Here is a 17,148-nt window from a genome sequence, read left to right on the forward strand (position 1 = left end):
CTCACAATGACAAGGCTACTTTTCATTTTATTTATTTTTCTTTTCTTATGCAGAAAAAAAGAATAGACATGATGTTCCTAAGGAGTACTGAAAATAAACATATCATCACTGAACATGTAAGGGATTCACTGACATACAGACCTTTGTTCCACTCTATCAATCATCTATCTATCTGTCTTTCTATCTATCTATCTATCTATCTATCTATCTATCTATCTATCTATCATCTATCTGTCATCTATTCATTGCAGCTAACACAGTGAGAGTATTCACATATCTGGACTTGTTGATGAAGTATTTTATATTCTTTCCCGCTGTACCTACAAAAAGTCTCTGACAACCTCATTTTCCAACAGAATGGGGTTTTGTCTTGTTTTCCTCATGCTATTCTGAGTTTCTTAATGAACACCTACTATGTTGGTGGTTTGTTCATTCTGTTCAAAATACTGATGTGCCTCTGCACCTGCCAGATAGTACATCTCCACGATTTTTTATTTTAGAGATTCTTGTTTTTACCACATTTTCCTTTCACCTTTGTGAAAATGAAGGTCTCTATCATGGCTCTGACTTCAACCACTAATGATGTTTTACTTCAAAGGGTTTAATGAATTATACTATAAGATTGACGTTTATAGTGGCACATCTTGGACACAATAGAAATAACTGTGAGTGATTCTTTATTAATTCATTTTGAGTATGTACTGATATTCCTAGTAAATGGAGTAATAAATTTGAGAGTGTTCAAACATTTATCTGCATGATACTCTTCAGGTAATAAGCATGAAGATTTATCATTTGATTACTCTGATATTGACACTTAAAAGAATTCTCCAGTATTCCATTTAACAAGTATTTATTCAGAATTCTTCCATGTCATCTTTATTACAGGATGTTTTTACTCGAAATATTTCCCACCACAGATAAGGTACTCAACACAGCTATGCACTGGAGTTATGTGAATCATTAGTCCTCATGATTGCCAAAAAAACAAAACAAAAAAAAAACAAAACTATCCTTGGTTTTGAACTTCTTCAATCTTGTTTGCAAAAGAGTATGAATTGCTTTCTCTATAGCACCAATATTAAAACTCCAAATTAAAAAGAATAAAAAAACCCAAAGCTTCCTAAGCTTTATAAGGTATTTAATAAATATACTGAACATCAACTGCATATGATATTCTTCTTTGTAGTGTTTCAATTTGATAAATTCAATTTTAAAAAAGAATTACACTCTGGAGAAATAACAGCCATCAGATAGGTAGGGTTCTAACTTACTTATAAACCTTACCAATTATTCAACGTTGTTTAAACTAGGTTGAGACTAAATTAAAACTGAGACACCTACCGAAATATCCACTCCAATACACATTGCTTTGAACCAGGAAAAAAAAAAATCACTGAGTAAACAACTCTAGAACATTTTCAGAATTTCATGAAAGACATAACTTTCAACAAACATTCTAGGAGATTTATAATGAAATCCATCTGGGAGAGGGGAAAAAAATAGATTCTCTAAACCTTAGGAAAATTGTAATATTCCCAGGGTCCAGGTTTTGTTCAACCACAAGTTTCAGTCAAATCCTAAATGAAATAACAAGCTTCCCTTTGAGTAAAGTCCTAGTGAATTCTCTCTTCTTAGCACTTAGAGAAAATGTGGATTTGTGCAAGCCGTAGAGATAGATACCCAGACTGAATAAACAAATGGTCCTGTCTATAACCTGTAATTTAAGGGACTCTGAGAAAACCTCTGCAAATGAAACCCTATAGTTTCAGTGTTACTCTTGAACTGCCTCAAGTTATCAAAATATCTTCAAACTGAGCCATCTTCTTATGGAGTTACACAAGTGGTTGATAAACGGCCACTCCTTGTCTCCACAGCACTAAAGCGGTGGAGAAGTTGTCAGTAAGATACAAACTGGGACTTGTCTTGATTCACTGCCCCTTTTTCTTTTATGCAGAGTCACCATGCCAGACAGATAATCAGAGAAACATTACTAAGTGTGCTACATTTTTTGAAAAGATGTGTTTATTTATTTTAGGGAGGAAGGGGCTGAGAAGAAGGGAGAAAGAGTCTCTAGCAGACTCTGCCCTGAGAGTAGAGCCCCACATGGGGCTCGATCCCATGACCCTCTATGATCACAACCTGAGCTGAAGCCAAGAGTCAAATAAATGCTCAACCGACTGAGCCACCCAGGCTCCCCTAAGTGCACTACTTTTTAACAAATATTTACTGAGTGTTAATTAGTATAACTGCTATAGACAAGAAATTCATCAACCCAGGGAATAGGATAATAGCATTTATTAATCACCTATTGTGTGCCAGGAACTGCAGAAGATCCTGCAATCAACCCAAAATAGTGTGAAGTGGGTAATATGCGTATTTTAGACATAAGGAAACCTAATCTTAGATTCTTTCATGTGTAAATAATAAGATATGCAATCCAAACATTTTAAACCAAAAAGAATATGGGGATTCATACAGATGGAAATTCTAGAACCAGCTCAAGCATAGCTCAAATTTGGTCCACAGTAATGTAATATAGATCCTATTTTTTCTTAGTATATTAGCTCTCCAATCTTCTATCTTGATTTCAGGTCTAGGCTTCACATGGTGTGAAAGTAACTGCTGTAGCTCTAGATCTCCTAGATCAATCTACACAAAAAACAGTCTCTTTCCAGAAAGTTCCAGAATAAAAGTGTTCATTATAACATATGAGTTTGGAGTGGGTTACATACCATGCCTACATTAATTATTGTGACCAGAGAGAATTTGGGGACTTATTTGTCAATGCCTCTGTCAGGTGTTCTTCTTCTTTAGTTAGTAAGTGAAGCAACGCAGGCAAAAGACATGGACTTGATAAGAGGGCAGGGTGAACCCCTAGCAGACAATTAGAAAAAAAAATTGCCTTGATAGAGTTTATTTAAAAGATTTTTAAAAATTACACGTCATTGGAGTCTGCATAGAGAGGCAGGGAAGAAATGAAAGTGAAGGTGAGTGGGTCAGGATTTCTCCTCCCACCATCCCCACCCATCTCCGTTTAATTAACCTGGGTAGTATGGCATTTATTTCATTTACATAAAGACGTCAACATAGGGTCCCACTGCTCTAAGGAAGAGAAAAAGAAAGAACACTAATATTTTGAAAGTAGGTGTCAATTGACCTGAGTATGGACATAAACTGTGTAAAGCTGTAGGTGAGAGGGAGTGGGGAGTTGGGGGAGGAATAAGCTAACAAAATTATTCCAGTGAATTAAAGATAAACAAATACTTGAAATAAGCAATGTTTCTGGATGAGACACATATCCCTAGCAATTTTTTTAAATGTCCTTTATAAAGTTTAATTTGCTTGAAATCACACTGTAGTAAGTGGTAACATCTGAATTTGAATCTATATTCTTACCATTCCAAAGTAAGTTCCTTTTAAAAATATATTTAGGGCATCTGGGTGTCTCAGTTGGTTAAGCGCCCAATTCTTGACTTTGATCATGATCTCAGGGTTGCAAGATCAAGCCCTGTGTCAGGCTCTGCGCTCAGCCTAGTGTCTGCTTGGGATTCTCCCTCCCTCTCCCTCTGCCCCTCCCCACACTTGTGCTCTCTCTCTCTCTCAAATAATAAATAAAATCTAATATATATATATCTTTTAATTTTTATTAACTGTTGTGATGCTCATATTGCATTATAGGAAAGTAATACAGAATACAAAATCTGTATTCAAGTTCCTATTGGAATCTAGAATAGTGTCTGCCGTGTGAACAGTTCAGCTGTATTGAATGAATAAATGAAATAAACTAAAAATTGGTTGATGCCTTTAACAAGAAGTAAATTCTGAGGAGAGTGCTTTCATAAATGACAGAGGAATTGAAAAAGTTGCATGAATCAGAGTGCATTTGAGTTTGGCCAGGAGATTGACATAAATTAAGAGGATCTAAATCAGAATCATAAAAAGCACTTTAGACAAAATGAATGGTTAAGTGGAAACAGGGGAGTATAGGAGCTACTCAGGTTCACACTGGCTGCACCCTAGTGTGTGTGCAGATCACACACTTAGGAATTGGGTTCAGTGTAGCTTGACTTCAACCTATATGCAGTAGGAAATATTTTAAAGGTGTTTTTCTTTCCAGTGCAGAACTGTATCACCAAAGCTAGGAATTCAAAAGAGGAATGTAGTGGTTCTCTGTTTAGTGAGCTGAAGTATGGAGAAAGCAAGAAGTATGGAGACAAAGTGAAGAGCTCATTACATTAGCAAGGTGGTCCGTAAGGGAGCTCAGCTTAGGTCTGTGTCATGAGAGTGGAAAGGAGCAGATTAATAGACAGACGTTATGAAGTTAGACGTGAGCAGACAGCAAACAATTACCATAGAGTCTCTAGGGACTGTAGACCCCACATCGTATTTTTTCTCTATCCCTTCTGAAATCATCTACTTGTGGAAGAGGAAAATCAAACTGATCTAAGCACGATTAAATACTGTGCTAAAGGCCCCAAAGGATCTGAAGAGCTACTTTCCAACCTAGGTCTGCGTGAGTCTCAACACAAATGAGAAATAACAAAAATTCAGAACGCCAAGGGGATTCCAATTAGGGAAAATATAACAAATTTTATAAAAGGTGGCTTTGAGATAAGCCCTGAAGGGTTTGTTAGGCAGACAATGAAGAAACAGGGCATTCTGCAAATTAATGCAGATAGGTGAGAAAATATGGTGTAGGTTTGTTGGGAGGAGGCGAGTTTTGTTGCAGCAGAGGTAACAGAAAAGTGAGAGAGGGAATGTGTTAAAGGTAAGCGTGAAATAATTTGTAGAGGATATCAGTCATTAGGTTTTACCCTAAAAGTGAGAAAAGGACTTGAACACTAAAATGTATTAAGTGCTAAGAAACTGAATTTAGACAGAACTGAGTTTAAAGCTGGTTCCAACGCTTATTAGTTAAGTGATGCACTATATGTAGAATAGGGATAAAAATTTATGTAGCTGCTAGTTTTAAATGAGGCAGTGCATAAAAACTCTGAGCTCCCTCTCTGGCATAGAGTAAGTGCTCAATGTTTCCTCATTATTCTTAACATATTATATAATAACCATAGTAATAAGAATAAAAACTATAACCAAGCAATACAACTGGAGGGTATGTAAATGATACAGTAAACTCAGACTCAACTTCAGAAAATCAGGCTTTGCTTCTATATTAAAATAAAATTATAGGGAACTGCCTTAAATAACTATTATACATAGGACCAGAGGAAAGCTGGAAATTACTCATGGAACTGTTAGACAATATGAATACGTGGTAGTCTTTTTCCTGTATTTCTGATAAATTTCTCATATACTGGTCCTCTTTTCCTTAACATTTTCCTTCCTTTATTTCCTGCTAAAATTCAAATTCGTGATTTATTCCTGTGCATAACTTTTAGGAAATTATTATGAGTTCATCATAATAAAAAAAGTGACTCTCTTTAAATTATTTACATTAACAACTTACATTTAAATATAATGTTATTGTATATATTTCACTTGTATAAATACAATAAAGAAAAATGTTTCCTTGATGAATTTGAAATTTTAATAATTACTTCATGAATTGGAAGCTTAAATATAATTTATCTGCTTTCTGTAAGCCCACATATTATGGTTGTCTAAAAGTGTTTTCATGTATTTAAAAATTTTTAAAGATGGTAAATGGATCAAGCTGAAATTAGGTGAGTGGTAAAAGTATCAAAAAGATTATTAATATACCTTTGATGTTGGCAGGGCACAGATTGGATTAAGGAAAGGAAAAATGTAAGATAAGTTAATATGACCTCTCTTTTCATAAAGTCTCTAATAACGATGATAGCCAGGAAGTATATCTCTTAATTCACAAAACATAAAATATTAAGTAATCAAAAAAATGTATATCTCAGAAGACTGTTGCTAAATAATTTCTATTCCACTTTAATTCTATTTTTACAAAAGTCATCTGCTTCCAACAAAATCTCTGAATTAGATTCCATTACCTCCCAATGTGAATAATAATTTAGATGTAAGTAGGGGTTTTTGATGTCAGAAATTACCAAACATATAAGGAATTAAGAAAGCATGTTTAGTCAACATAAAGATATATGTACCTATGATCTATTAAAAGTATTTCTTAAATCATCTTTCTATATAAACTAATAATCTGTTTTCAAATTATTTTCATGTATTAATTAATTAAATGAGTTTTGTCACGCTTTTTAATAAGAATTCTTCAGATGTTCCAAATATTCTATTATTTTTCTATTTGTACAGCTAGGTTTTTAAGCAGAATTTAAACAATGTCTACTTTAATTAAAAACATAAAAAATGTTTTCTATCACTCAAAATTGATGAATAATCTTGATTTCCATTATGAGGAGAAAATCTAGGTTATTTTAGTGTTTTCTAGGCTTACATGAATCAGCCGCTACTTTCATAGCACATGCAAACCCTGATTTCCTTTTGTTTCAAAGAACTAAAAACTATATTTATGCATTCAAATTACATATGCATAAAAATAAGCTTCTACATTATGACCAAAAAATGAATTACTGTAATTTCATACTATTTTCCTTGAAAATCAGTTGTCAATATAGAAAAAAAATCTATAAATATTCATTATCCCTCCCCCCAAATAAAAGAAAAATGGGAAGGTAAAAAAGGAGAAGTTCCCATAGTATAGAAAAATTCAGCTAATCTCAGTCTAAACCAAAACAGAGATTTTAACCATAACTAACCCAGCTGGCAGTTTTAAAAGTCACTTAAGGCAACTGTCATTTTTATTTCCCCTGAAGCTGTCTATTTCAATTCATTTTGTGAGGTTTATGTATCCTACAAGGCACTAGTGTATACACCAAAGGATAAAACCCTGGCAGTTTGGTATTTGTTGCCTAATGTTCTTAATCTATTCATGTGGTTATTTTGAGTATTTCTACTCATGATTGATGACAGATGAGACCTAATAGGCAGTTTCTCCACATATCTACAAATTCGGTGGGTTTTTCTGTTGTAGTACATTTTAAAGGCTCTCTGACATCCTGTCATGTATTTCATTTTTGCTTGAACCAAATCTTTAAAACCAAAGAACTTTAAAACCTGAAATTTCGCTGTAGGGTTTCTTTTTCACAAGGAGATGCGAGAGATAGAACACTGCTACAGAACAAGTGATTGTTAATCTAAATGAAAAAAAGGAATGCATTTGTGTAAATATATTTGTGTAAATATATTTGATTGACCAATTCCTCTTTCCTACATGGATAGCCATAGTGAGGCCACATCCACAGATTTACAACTAAATTAAAATGTTACAGGGGCACCTGGGTGGCTCAGTCAGTTACGCATCCGACTCTTGATTTCGGCTCAGGTCATGATCTCAGGGTGATGAGATTGAGCCCCGGCTCAGGTTCCATGCTCAACATGGAGTCTGCTTGGGATTCTCTCCCTCTCTCTGCCCCTCTGCCCCTCCCCCCACTTGCTCGTGCAGGTACGCGCTCTCTCTCTCTGCCTCTAAATAAATACATAAAATCTTTTAAAAAATGGTACAAAATATCAACTTGGGTGGATTCACAATGGATATTTTTTACAGTCTCAAATCATTGTAAACAGAGAGAATATCAGTGTCACCATGTTGCCCATCTAAAGATAACCCCCACTACTACCACTAATTTTACATTTAAATTGTTTTTATAATTAAACAAAAGTGAGAAGTGATGTGTATATATATATATATATATATAAAAGTATTTAGTCACATTCACAGAAAATTTCAAAAAATGTTCTATTAACTTACAGTTCTATTGACTTTACACAATTCTCAAAGATAAAATTATTTATTTTCAACTGTATTGCTCTATTGAGCCACAGTAGGAGTTTTTCATTCAAAAAAGAGCTTTTGTTATGTTATGATATGTGTATGTAAAGTTTTAGCATTTTAATAAAACATTTCATCAAAAAAATAATGAATTCATAAAATAAGATATTACAGTAAAATATATCACCTTCTTTCAACAGAATAATAATATAGCCACTTCAGATAGAATTAGAAACCCCAATATACATTATTCTTTTGTATACACATTTTATGAGAACTAGTTAATGCCTTATATGCTTGATTCAAAATATTATAATCTATTAAATGTATGTATGAAATAGGTCATGCAGTGTGCATATTAAATTCACATAAGAAATTACTTAGGTTCTCAGGATGAGCTCTGCCCCTCTCTTGATGTATTGCATTGCATTTTAACTTTGGTATTTTTCTTTATTAACCTTAATTGTTACCTGAGTTTGTTTTTACTACCAAGCAAAGAAAGCGAAGTAATCTATGCAACCATACCATTTACTCATTTAAAGTAAAATAAGTTTGATTTACCATTTCCAGCAAAACTCAAAATCATCTGTGACAAAGGAAAAAAAAATAAAACATACAAATTTGCTGTGTATACCCCACAGCTGTCTCCTAAGAAGAATCCCGGGTCCTGTCAAATGGACAGCCCTATGTTTTACTGAACACTTTAATGAGTTAGCATAAGGACCTCTGAGAGAAGCAAGAGCTGTTTTTCTTTGCATAATAAAACTCAAGAGGCAGATTTGCAATGTAGAGTGTTTCTAAATTACATGTTATTAGTGCTCCATTGATTTCGTCAGTAAAAAATGCCGTAGGATGAATCTATTTAGGGGCTTTATTAAATTCTAGAGCTTGGAGTCTACTAATAACACCTGTATAAAACTTTGCCTTTTTAAACATAATGAGATCCTCATATTTTAAATACAGTTTGCTCTTTAAATCCAACCTCATTTCCCCATACAATAAAAAAAAAAAAAAAAAAAAAGATTACATAGCTAATATGGGCTACTAATTTGGCTAAGTGTATATTCTGCCAAAAGAGGTGCTGGCCTTCGTTCATCCACTTTGGACACTAGATTCTTTTTTTTACAGGACTCAGATAGTGCAGAGACCTGTTAATATAAGGCAGAGACCAAGCAGGGAAGCAGACAGTGTTCTCTAACTCAAGAAATAATGCAGATAACAAAATGACTACACATACATACAGGCGCACATGCGCGGCGCGCGCGCACACACACACACACACACACACACACACCAGTTGGCTGCAAGCACTCTGTCGTTCTCTGTCTAAGCATTTTATACTCAATGTGTTAGCTACACTAATATGCTAAAGAAGGTGGAAAGTAAAAAAGCAAATCCAGTAACCAAAATGAAAAAGAATAGCACTACAGATCCAAATTGAAGGGTATAGTGTGTTTAGTTCTTTAAAAATAAGATGAAAAAAATTATCAAGTGCTTATGTAGAAGAAGTTGCGCATCCATATAAGAAGGCTGGAAGGTTTGCCAACAATGATTTGTATATGTATACACATACACACTCACAAACATATACACATGCACTGTGTTTAATAAGCAACTTATGAATGTCTTCTGTTTTTCAAATAGTGCACTAGGCTCTGGGAATGTAAGGATCCCAAGATATTGCGGGTCCTGACAATCTAGAGTTTGTGTTTGTGTGGAGAGGAGAGGGCAATGAAGAACCTCAGAGACACCGGGGGAAGAGAAGATCATAGTTTCAGAATTCATAAATGTCTCAGATATTCACTATGTGTGAGAATACAGACAGAAAGAGCTCCCACTCCTGGTTTATTTAGAATCCTTATAGCTTGTTAGTTTATTTCTTTGTGGGAGGAATTAGCATTAAGGATGAATGGAGTAAAAAAAAATAAAAGAACCTCATTGAGCTGGGATTTTGTGAGATCTTTATCTATGAACCATTTTTTCGAAACAATTTTAGTTGTTGCTTATCATCCTGAGATTATATTTTTCCTAAAAAGGATTGAACAACTGATATTTTCAGTTTCTGATGTGCCAGGGCTTCAGTGTACCCAGACAATTTTACTGCTAAAATTGTATCTCCATATACCTGGCCTGTCCATGAATCAAGTCACAAGTGTAGAGTTGTCTTGATAAATGGCTAGCCATATATATAATTTTGCTTTAACGGATTTGATAAAATATGAGGAAGAATGATATACTTTACTTTAACTTTCGCTTTCGCAGAATGTTTATTTTTCCCTTGGAGAAGCTTCAAGGAAACATAAATCAAACCCAATCCCTTCTTAATCATTTCCTTGCTGTAATTTATGACAGAAAAGGAGTGCTATAGACCTCTCTACAGACTCCCAGAATGGTGCCCGCTACTTGTTATTTCAGTTTTCTTCATCTCTTACAGTAGAGCCATAGCCATTGGCTGTGTAGGAATTATGGCCCATCTGAAACAGGATAAGCCCTGAGCCCCTTATCCCACATTTGACTGCAACCCTCTTACATTACACTCTTCTCACTCATTCGACCTTTGAGGGTCTTAAAACAGTGCCTTTCCATCCCACTAAAACTGAAGAGTAACACTGAGGTCTACTTTCCATGGAATTCCTGAATTACCCAATTTGAGATAATTATTTGACACTGACTTCATCTTGGGGTATGTGGTAGGGAAGGGAGCAGTGTTAGAAGGAAACTTTGGAATACTGTTTGTTTGTTTATTTGTTTGTTTGTTTTGTTTAGTAGGTCAAGTCCAGAGGAGGAGAAAAATGTGGGAACTGGCATTCTCAGTTTTTATGCAAGTGCTTATTGCTTTCAAGTTCTCTACTATATATACTCTATTCATCTTATTACTTATCATGTAATCATAGATTGAAATAAATACACACACACACACACACACACACACACACATCCTCCCAAGTTCATACGTTAATTTTTTAAGACACTACATAATCAACCAATCAACCCATAAGGAAAAATGCCAATAAGAAAGATGTCAAATTTCCCAACTGCTCTTCCATTTTCCTTTCAAGAAATAGGAGCACTTTAAAGGTAGATTTCTAGAGAAATATAACCCAAAGAAACAGGAGTCATTTGAAATTCCAGGCAGTATTATCAAATGGTGGTGTTGGGGGTGATGTCAAGTGTAGACAAGCCTTTCAAAGCATCTCATATAGCATCATCGAAGTTGCTATCTTCCCTTTCTATCATAGGACTACTCCTGAAGTAGCACATAAATCAGAAATAACTTCCTTCTCATATTTACTAAAAGTTTTCCTCTGTGCCAGGTGAACTAGATGGGATTAAACTTGTCTATAGTTGCAGTCAACTTCAGAGAGGACAAGAGATGCAAGACACATGATTTGTAGATGTTACAAGGGTCAGCTATAAAACATATTTTTTCTTCATGTGGCATCTATTTTAAATTGTATCAAAGGTATTATTATTTTTTTAAAAGATTTTATTTATTTATTTGACAGAGAGAGACAGCAAGAACAGGAACACAAGCAGGGGGAGTGGGAGAGGGAGAAGCAGGCTTCCCGCTGAGCAGGGAGCCCGATGTGGGACTGGATCCCAGGACCCTGGGATCATGACCTGAGCCGAAGGCAGACGCTTAACGACTGAGCCACCCAGGCGCCCCCAAAGGTATTATTTTAATCAGTGAAAATTTAAAGAATTTCTTAGAGCCCTAAAGAATATGAATATTAGCTGTGCCTTTGTAATGTAGGTGAAAATATCTAGCTGTTACCCTCTTCCTTATCTTTCAACTAATTTTATTCATGACAAGTCAAAAGCTCTCAGAAAGATTTCTGCTAACTTTTGCATTTGTCATAGCTTGTACTTTCTGGCCTTCTTGGTCTCTTGCACGAAGCTTTATCAAGTTTCCTTGCTCTCAACCACATTGGCCCTTAAGTAGTTCTCCCTTTCATCACCCCACTACCAAAAATAAATCATTCTTTGGAAGAATTACTGAAGTATTTTCAAGGGAGGGGGAGGGTCCCATGGAAAGGCTTCGTCATTCATTGCTTGAATACCTGCCATCTCATTGACTTCTCCTCTCATTTTCTCAATTCTCCTCACCCCTCTAATTTTTACAAGGAAATATTTTAAAAGTAAACACAGGATAATGTGATAAATCACTGCCAAACCTGTGGTTTTCATTTTCTATGCTAATTATAGTAGCACTTGCACAGTAAGTTCTAATCTTTACTTATATAACAACAAGAAATTGACATTTAGATTTTTTTTCTCTCCAGAATAGTACGAAAAATGAAACACAATCAATTATGTATATGTCCATCCTTTATGAGATTTAGTTGCTTTGAAGATAATACAACCATTGCAATACAACAATTTTTCTGAAAAAAAAAGAAATTGCTTTGAAATTACTTTTTAATCTCTAGCTAATTAAAGAAAACCGATATAAAAATCACTGAATCCCCCATGCATTAGCCATATCATAAAAAACTTAAGAGTAGTAGAATTATAATATCTTTCAAATATATCTATTTGCATGTAATGATATTATAATAACTTAGCACTTTGGATACAAGTTATGAGTACACTAATGAAACATTTTGTTTTACATTTGTAGAGCACTTGTGCTTAAAAAAGAAAATGAATTATTTCAGTTTTTGTACATTAAATAGACATAATTGATTCTTCTGAGAATTATACATGCATTTTCATTTTTAATAGTCTCTTTCAATTTTTCCTCTCTGGATATATTTGTATATAGAAGATAGAAATCCAAATTGAAATTCCTCATATAAGAAATTTATATTTCTTACGTCATTACAAAACACATTCTTTTTGCACTGCATAATCTCTTCAACTTTAGACTATGATTTATGATTAATTAATTACTGCTGGAGTTTAAGATTTTTAAAGAAAATTCTCTATTAACTGAAATTCTGAAAAATGAGTGTCTAGTTAATATATATTGCCAGTTAACCGAAATGTGCAAAGAATTACTAATATGAAAAGTACATCACTTATTAAATATTCAGTGGAACTGTCTTTATGAAGATTAACAGAATATAAGGTATAATTTTTTATTCTTACTTTAAAAACAAAAAAAAACCTATAATTATAGAGTGATTTAAATCAATATATTTCAATAAGCATCAGAATATCATCTGTGTTATTAACTAACTATCAAGTAATTTAAGTTTTCCCTAAACAATTGGGGAAGTGGATATTAACCAACTCACACTCAATGTTAAAAATATATATTCTAGAATTTTAATAACCTTTTAAAAACAAACTTTTAGTCAGTAAGTATTTAGTCAATCCCTTTCAGAAGCTGAGTAAGTAGTTGGAACTTTGGGGAGACAGGGTTATAATACATCTTTTCTTATCTTCCAGGAAGTTTGGTTTCATTAAACCAAACTGAATTCACAGTTGAGGCTCAATATGCATATCTTAAAGAATGGCTGCGTGCTGGTCTAGAGTTCCTTATTATCCCCTGGTAAGCACTCGTATTCAAGAGAGTGTAAGGCAGGGACACAAGCTGAGTCCAGTAACCAGAACTCAACAGGTTAAAGACCATTTTGAGTTAGATCAAAGGTAGTATGGCATTGGTGTATCTGGTGTATCCCCAACCTAGGGCTCAGGTACTCTTCTATTCCTATGGAGAAGGAAGGAATACATAAAACCAAAAGGGGATTTTTTACTAACAAAGTCTCACTCCATAGGATAAAATAGGAATAACTGTACGTTGTGCTCGCTTAGGCAACACATATACTGAAAATAGGAATAACTGTATGTGGCCTAGGCTGTATCTCTGAAAGAGTGGGAAGGAATTCACTGAGGAACTGAATGAGTGCATAGAATCAGGCCTTCCTTCTCAGATATTTTTTAAATGGAAATGAGTTTTCTGAAATTAAAATTCCTCAGGCCATTCAAAATGGATAAAGAAGATGTGAAGCACATGTACGTGTACACACACACACACACACACACACACAATGGAATATTACTCAGCCATAAAAACAAATGAAGTCTTTTATGACAACTTGGATGGACCTAGAGGCTACTATGCTAAGTGAAATAAATAAGACAAGGACAAGGACAAACATCAAATGATATGTGGAATCTAAAAAGCAAAAAAAAAAAAAAAAAAGAACAAACAAAAACAGAATCATAAATACAAAGAGCAAACATGGTTGTCCGGGGGAGGGGATGAAGAGGGGGATGAGTGAAATAGGTGAAGGGGATTAAGAAGTCCAACAGGAAATATAGTCAGTAATGTTGTGGTATTTATGTATGGTGACAGATGGTAACTATACTTACCATGGCAAGCATGGCAAGTTGTATGTCAACTATATTTCAATTAAAAAGGGGGGACATAAATTAGGAACCCCAAATTTTTAAAATGCTGAGAATTTTAAGCTGTCCTATAAAGTGAACAACTTCCCAAATTTTGTGAAGATTGATTTTTTTTTTATTTTATTTTTTTAAAGATTTTATTTATTTGACAGAGACAGCGAGAGAGGGAACACAAGCAGGGGGAGTGGGAGAGGGAGAAGCAGGCTTCCCGCCGAGCAGGGAGCCCAATGTGGGGCTCGATCTCAGGACCCTGGGATCATGACCCGAGCCGAAGGCAGTTGCTTAACCAACTGAGCCACCCAGGCGCCCCAAGATTGATTATTTTTTAAGCTACAAGTTTATTTTTTAATATAGATGCATAAAATAATTTTGGTTCTCTTAAATGCCTCAGTCTTGATTTACCTTACAGACTAGATTAAACAAGCCTGAGAATTAGAGGCATTGAAAAAGGAAAAAAAATGTGGAAAAAAAAAATGAGAAGAAGCCAAGCAGGGAAAAATAGGGGCTTTTAGCAAAATTGTCACTGTTCGCAGGAGAGCCCCTGCAACACTGTGGATTATGAGTAGTATGAACAACAACGATTATGGGCAACTTAATATTTATTTTTTTTAAGATTTTATTTGTTTATTTGACAGAGAAAGAGAGAGAGAGCACAAGCAGGGGAGGGGCAGAGGTACAGGGAGAAGCAGACTCCCCGCTCAGCAGGGAGCCCGAGTTGGGACTCGATCCCAGGACCCTGGGATCATGACCCGAGCCAAAGGCAGATGCTTAACCGACTGAGCCACCCAGGCACCCTGCAACTTAATATTTGAACATTATTTCATTCCAGTCCTTGGAAAGAAATGAAGTAAACTGGTTAAATTCACAATAACCAATGGCAAATGGTATTGCTGGGACCTTCAGGCTTAGATCAGTCTGACAGGAGATTAAGTACTTATTACTTGTATTTACTGCTTCCACATAATCCATGTGCACTTAATGCAGTACTTGTTGCATCTCTGATATCGTGTTACATGCTGAGAAATTCAGTACATAAGAAATACAGTTCCCTTAATGTTATGTAATCCCCTCAATCCTATTCCAATCCAATTCCTGGTTTAGGAAATAGTGTAACGCTTTCTTCTTTATTTCCATTCCCGTGAGAAACATGAATTAAGAGACTACCAGTTTTTAGGCACTTAGGATATAAAATCCTGACACTTGTCCAGGAGCTTTGCAGACATTGGAGATATAAATTATTTGAAATGAGGGTGTAGCAATCTGAAAGAAAAGTTGATTAATGTGATAAAGGTTCAGAGGAAGGAAACTCATTAATTAAACAGTTATTATGTGCCAGACCTTCTGCCTGGCCTGGAAATATATACCAAGCACAGCAGTCAGAAAATAGTCTCAAATTCTGAAAAACACAAGTTACAAAAAGATCAATCTCTGCAACACATATTTAAACACATGCCAAATTTGGTTAGAAAAATATGTTACATGAAATTGGTAGGAGAAAAGACAATATCTATCCCTCAGATTTTCCTGATATAGAAAAAAATTCTCATTATGTTAAAAATAGTTTACATTTAATGTTTTGATTTTGGAAATGCATGCTAATTTTTACTCTCATTCTTCCTTTAGTAATAGGAATAATTAATTTGAAGTACAGTAGAAAATATGACCATCATTCACATTCATGAAAATGGGTCTCTATATGCAAGCTATGCAAGTAGGATTGCTATAATTTAATTTAGGATGTTTTATAAGTATGGCAAAACAACCCTGCATTTCACTATCCATTCCTAAAAGGAAAAAGATGTTTAAAAATATCCTCAAGCATACTCTTCAGTGTTTTTCATAATATAGAGAAATAATTAAAATAAAATTTTGCCTTATATGTGTTCACATTATTTAGATATTCTTCTAATTACTAGCTCCAACTCTAGCTATGTAGTAATCATTTTGACCCTAAAGAGATATTATGTTCTGACTGTATGTATAGTAATTCTATAATCGTGCAATGTAATCTTGTATACCAATTATAAATACAAACCCAGAATTACACATAGCACTTGCTGCATTTAGACAAAGTTAAACTCTTGACCTGGTAGCTATTCTACCACAATGATATAATTTACTAGTTGCAGGGGAAAATAGCCCAAACCATAGACTATTAACCCTATTAGTATTATAGCCACAGGAAATTTGCCCCAAATAATCCCATCACTAGTGCATTTGAAAAAAAAAAAAAAGCAAAGTTGATAATAGTGTATTAAATACAGTAATGCATAATAGGAGAATGGGGTAAATAAAAGCAAGTGTTACATAGTAAATTATTGATTAGTAATAATTTATCAACAACTTGAAAATAACAAAGGAATTAATTATTGTACTCATTTTCTATTAAATAAACTTGTATCCTTATTGAGTAAGTATAAAAACATACATTTTTTAGGTACCATCTCAACTGCTACCATTTTTGGTTCATATGCTGATTTCTTTTCTGTCTGAACTATTATAGCACTTACAATCAGATGTAAAAATTATTACTTGGACACAAATACTTAAAAATATGCTGTATTTTCAGAAAGTTCTACTTATTTTCCATAAAAACATGTAATAATTGTAATAGGACATAATGTTTTCCAATCACTTTATTGCTGAGCACATGAAAGACATTCTGAAAGTAACGGTCATTTGCTTGAAAAATATACTAACCTCTTTGAAAACATACTTGGCTGTGCAAATAACAGTTTCTATGAATTGTCTGACTATGAGCCACGATTCTGATTTATTAATCTCCCTTTTTTACTTTTGGAAGTTGAATTCCACTCTCTCAGAATTCTTACAACTCCAACCCTTAGATAATTTCCAGTTTAACATAAGAGAAACAAATATACACAAGAATCACATAATGACTCATATAACATATCTGGAGCACTTCCCCCTCAACATAATTGACTTGAGAAACAGAACAAAATATTAGTTTGGTTCAAATTCCCTAACGTTGCTAAGTA

At 34.3% G+C, this 17,148-nt stretch overlaps 1 protein-coding gene across 4 annotated transcripts in view; it reads right to left on the minus strand.

Moving 5' to 3' along the window:
• FSTL5 (follistatin like 5) overlaps nt 1-17,148 on the minus strand; it is a 725,252-nt gene that overhangs the window by 37,666 nt on the left and 670,438 nt on the right. The window lies entirely within an intron of this gene.

The sequence above is a fragment of the Halichoerus grypus genome, chromosome 3 (genome assembly GCF_964656455.1).
Source record: "Halichoerus grypus chromosome 3, mHalGry1.hap1.1, whole genome shotgun sequence".
NCBI lineage: Eukaryota > Metazoa > Chordata > Mammalia > Carnivora > Phocidae > Halichoerus > Halichoerus grypus.